Source organism: Adiantum capillus-veneris, chromosome 28 (genome assembly GCF_014529385.1).
Source record: "Adiantum capillus-veneris isolate H3 chromosome 28, ASM1452938v2, whole genome shotgun sequence".
NCBI lineage: Eukaryota > Viridiplantae > Streptophyta > Polypodiopsida > Polypodiales > Pteridaceae > Adiantum > Adiantum capillus-veneris.
In genome coordinates, this window is record NC_140958.1 from 95,126,569 (window position 1) to 95,131,997 (window position 5,429).

General features: G+C 36.7%; 1 pseudogene; it reads left to right on the forward strand.

Moving 5' to 3' along the window:
* Positions 1–2,573: 2,573 nt before the first annotated feature.
* LOC147420915 (uncharacterized) lies at positions 2,574–3,992 on the forward strand (annotated as a pseudogene).
* Positions 3,993–5,429: the final 1,437 nt, after the last annotated feature.

The following is a 5,429-nucleotide window of genomic DNA, read 5'->3' on the forward strand; positions in this document are numbered from 1 at the left end:
ACAACAAAGCTTGTGGGGGGGGGGGGGCGTTGTGTTGATGTAATCTCAGCAAACCTTTGCATGTATCCGTGTGTGTGTTGATTCAGATGTGTCCAAGCAATGCCAAGCAAAGGGCGTAAGACAGTACGCGTGCAGGTTTGTAAAAAATGTGCGCATGAGCTTGAGAGCTGAACTTGGAGTTTGCACTTGAGACTCAGGTTATTATAAACCTCACGCATGTATGTGTTTAGAATCAGTCTTAGTGCTCGAAAAAAACCTAGGTTTAGTGCAATCCCACCTACAAATTTTGAGATTTACCTTTTCAAATTATTTCCTTCGGTTTTGGAAATCTAAAAGAAAAGCAACCTATAAGGTTTTTTAAGTGTACATAAAATGGGAGGAGGTAGGCTACCTTTTGAAAATATGAGGGTAGAGTTAATTTAAGGGTAAATTAAAAAGTTAAGGTTTTTTATAAACATAATATACATATATACATATATATAAATTATAATATATATCCATCAAGAGAGCATTGTGTACTTGAGTCTTGAAGTCTTGAAAAGTTGAAGTGAGGAGTCACGGCTTAGGAGTCAGGACATAATGCCATGTGGGAAATTGGAATGTTCAATGGATTACGGGAACCCTTTAAGTCGGTTTACTTGAAATAACTCTTGAGTTCTTGGAAAGACTTTAGTTAATAGTTAACTTTTATTTTAAACGTTCTAATCCAGCCTCCAAGTAAACGTTTATTTTTTTCCCAGGATATAAGTAGAAGGCTCCCGTCCCTTTTTCTCATCCAACCTCTTTAGAGGTTTTGAGTTTTAACCTTTGCTTTGTGAGCTGTAGTCTGTGACTCGTGAGAGCTGAGTAACGAGTTATTCTGAGTGCTCTTCACAAATTTTCTCCTATTTCCTTTGTAAGTTTGGGGGTTTTCCCTTGTGAGTCTGTGAGTCTGTGAGTCGTGACCCTTGAGGGGTGAGCACTGAGCACTAAGCACTGAACACTAAGCAGCTGAGCACTGAGCAACTTAAAACTTTTTTGGAAGTTGGCACAACTCTAATGAAGAAGCTATAATCTCTGAGGGACAACTCAAGAAGAGGTTTTTTTGAATAGTCTGGACTCTGTAGCAAAGTTGGACTCCGAAACAGCTTATTCAAAGTGTAACTCGAGTGCTCCTGGATCAATCCACCTGAGGTTACTCTCTCTCTCTCTCTCTCTCTTGCTGTTCGAACATCGGATATTTCACAGAGAGCAGACAAATGCAATGTGTATCTACCTGTAATGTAATCTGTTACCTCACCTTGACCTTAGCTCTTAGGTGTTGGCTTTTAAAGTTCATTTTAAAGAAATAAAAAACGCCTTCTAGCACGCACAGACTGCAGCGAAAAAAAACACACATACATACCCCAATTGAGGTGCACAAGGGCGCACAGAGAGAGAGAGAGAGAGAGAGAGAGAGAGAGAGAGAGAGAGAGAGAGAGAGAGAGAGAGAGAGAGAGAGAGAGAGAGAGATGGCGGAACCAGCTTGAAGGAGCTGTGGGCTCTGGATTAGCGCACTCTGTCAGAGAGAAACTCGATTTGCACACTCTGTATTGACAATGTTACTGCTTACACACACACAACGTATTTGTCGACTGAGATCAGAGAGAAGGGGAGAAGCTGGTCGACTGAGTTGAGTGTGTGTGAGAGAGAGATTGACTCTCTGCTAGAGGTGTTGGCATGCGTTATCGAGAGAGAGAGAGAGAGAGAGAGAGAGAGAGAGAGAGAGAGAGAGAGAGAGAGAGAGAGAGACTCCATATGCATGGACGGAGTCGACACTCCAGAGAGAGAAATAGTTTCGAGATTCCAGAAACTTCTAACCTTGACTCTAGAGGCTTTAAAATGTACTTCCAAATGACCTTATAGAATTTCCAAAATTGGATTTGAAGCTACTTGAGTTTCCAAATTTGTTTTTGAAGCTACTTATCATTTGTGTACTCAACAAGGGAACTTATTCTCTCTTTTTTTTATAAAAAAAAATCTCTTCATGCAGGCAACAAGAGTTGTTTTCAAAGTCATTGATTTATTTATATACGTGAATTTGAGGACGCAAACCTATTTCGAGTAGTGCTTTGCTCGAGGATCTATTACATCAAATAACATATTGTGTGAGTTTTTGTTATGGCTTTTAACTCTTCTAAACAAAAATCTTTGCTTGCCATGCCCGGTTTTTCAAAACAAGTCAATATTAAAAATGACAAAGGAAAAAGAAAAATTGAAGTTATGCTTGATGATAATGATGTCAATGATATTGAAGTTCAAAGCGTTGGGTTAGAGGAAGCGAAAAGGTGTAAAAGAGTTAGAATTGCATGGAATGACAAGTGGAAATCTGAATTTGAGTGGGTTGAGTTTGATAAAGTGCAAGCCAAAATGTTTTGTTCTATTTGCCAAGAAGATAAGCATTGTAAAAGTGAATTTGGAACGGATGGGGCAATAAACGTACACATAGTGCTTTAGTAAATCATGGGGGATCCAAAAAACATAAAGTACTTGCATGGGCATTGCATAGTGGGAAAAAAAACTTAGAATTTTGTGTTACTAAGCATTTTGAAGGCATGGAGGATAGCATGAAAAATTTGTTTCGGGTTTCTTATTTTGTTGCCAAAAATGACCTTTCTTATACAAAATATGTTTCCACGCTTGAATTGCTTAGAGAATGTAACACTCCGAACATCCTTGAGACCATGTATAAAAATGATAAGGCATGTGCTTCTTTTGTGCACTACATTGGGAAGGGACTTGAGTTAGAGTATTTGCCTCATGTTCGTTAGTCTCCATGTTTTGGTATCATGATAGAGGAGTCAACCGATATTTCAATAGATGAGCATTTGATTGTTTATGTATCTTATATAAAGGACAATGAGCCCAAAATCTCGTTTCTTGATCTTTTGGAGGTGCATGATCGAACATCTATTGGATTATTTACCTCATTGAAAAAATTGTTGTTAGATTTCGGCTTAAATGAAAAAAAGTTAGTAAGCTTTGGTTCAGATGGGGCATCAGTAATGATTGGCAAAAGATTAGGGGTCGCTACAAAGTTCAAAGGTGTGTATCCTTTTTTGACTTCCATACATTGTGTGGCTCACCGCACTAATTTATGTGCTAGTAACACCATATGTGAATTTCCATTTGCGGTGTATGTTGATGCTACATTAAACGAAGTGGCTACTCATTTTAGAAAAAATGTAGCTCGCTTAGAAAAGTTAAGATCTTTGCAAGACGAATTTGATCTACCTTTTCTTAAGATAGAGGACATACATACAATTCAATGGTTGAGTAGGCATAAAGTCCTTATGAAATTTTGTGAATAATTGCTTGAACCATTGCTTGACTACTTCAAAAAGGAAAAACAAAGCATTTTTGCTAAAATCTCTTCATTTGCATTTGTATATGTTGCACATTACTTAGGTGATTTATTCTCTCATTTGACAAGTCTTAGTAAGCTCTTTCAATGCACTTATGTTGATGTGATTACTATCTTTGGCATAGTGGATGCCGAAATTGTGGCAATGGAGAGTGAATTTGTGATGAGACCTAGTCTTGATCTCAATGCCTTAGAGATAGATGGCTATGGTTATCCTATAATTCCTGATTATGGGCCATCCAAAGGACTTTTATATGAACTAAGATCGTCAATGCGAGGCTCAAATTTTAGAAGTATTGAGCTCACTTGAGAAAAAGGTGGCTCTGATCTTGGAAATGCAATAACCATTCAAAAATCTTTCACAAGCCATATAATTGAGAATTTGAAAGAGAGATTTGAGGATACCTCTATTTTGAGCCATTTTAAACTTTTATCTCCTTCTTGCTATCCTCCCACAAAAGATTTTCGAAAAGATTTGAAAAACTTCGGTGGTGATGGGATAGAGGAGATAATAAAGTTCTATGGTCAAAGTAAAAGGTTGAAAGGGGGGGAACTCATTGAGCCTTTCATTGATCCTTTTTTTATTGAGGAAAGAATTTCAAACTTTTAAATACCAAGCTTACAATGAGTGGAAGGGGTGGAACTTCAAAAATACATGGTGCTACATTGGTAGCAATGAAACTTTGAGGGAAAAGTATGCATCATTACTATTGCTTGCTCAAATAGCATTGGTACAATGTTGTAGTACGGCTATTTGTGAACGTGGCTTTAGTGTTCAAAATATTATCAAATCAAAGCTTAGGAATTCTCTTACTACTAAGAGCAGGCGTACTTTGATGATAATTTCTCTTGAAGGGCCACCATTGGAGGAATTTAATTTTGATGAAGCGATTGGATTATGGCGGGATGATGCAAAGACCTCAAGACATGCATTTGGCTCCATAGATTGTAAGTTTTTATATCTTGTATTATTTTAAAGTTATATATTTTGGATTAAATTTCAAATTTTGTTTTTAATTAATATTTCTTTAGGTTTTTTGTCGAAGAAGAATGGATCAAATTTCATTGTTTCATCTTTGAGATCGGAGAAAAGATACCTCTTTCTATGAGTTTTCATATATAGCTTTCCCTAGCCAATAGACATATCAGAGAAAGAAAGGCACCAAAATGTCTATTGGCTAGGGAAAGCTATATATGAAAACTCATAGAAAGAGGTATCTTTTCTCCGATCTCAAAGATGAAACAACAAAATTTGATCCATTCTTCTTCGACAAAAAACCTAAAGAAATATTAATTAAAAACAAAATTTGAAATTTAATCCAAAATATATAACTTTAAAATAATACAAGATATAAAAACTTACAATCTATGGAGCCAAATGCATGTCTTGAGGTCTTTGCATCATCCCGCCATAATCCAATCGCTTCATCAAAATTAAATTCCTCCAATGGTGGCCCTTCAAGAGAAATTATCATCAAAGTACGCCTGCTCTTAGTAGTAAGAGAATTCCTAAGCTTTGATTTGATAATATTTTGAACACTAAAGCCACGTTCACAAATAGCCGTACTACAACATTGTACCAATGCTATTTGAGCAAGCAATAGTAATGATGCATACTTTTCCCTCAAAGTTTCATTGCTACCAATGTAGCACCATGTATTTTTGAAGTTCCACCCCTTCCACTCATTGTAAGCTTGGTATTTAAAAGTTTGAAATTCTTTCCTAAATAAAAAAGGATCAATGAAAGGCTCAATGAGTTCCCCCCCTTTCAACCTTTTACTTTGACGGTAGAACTTTATTATCTCCTCTATCCCATCACCACCGAAGTTTTTCAAATCTTTTCGAAAATCTTTCGTGGGAGGATAGTAAGAAGGAGATAAAAGTTTAAAATGGCTCAAAACCGGGCATGGCAAGCAAAGATTTTTGTTTAGAAGAGTTAAAAGCCATAACAAAAACTCACACAATATGTTATTTGATGTAATAGATGCTCGAGCAAAGCACTACTCGAAATAGGTTTGCATCCTCAACTTCACGTGTATAGATAAAT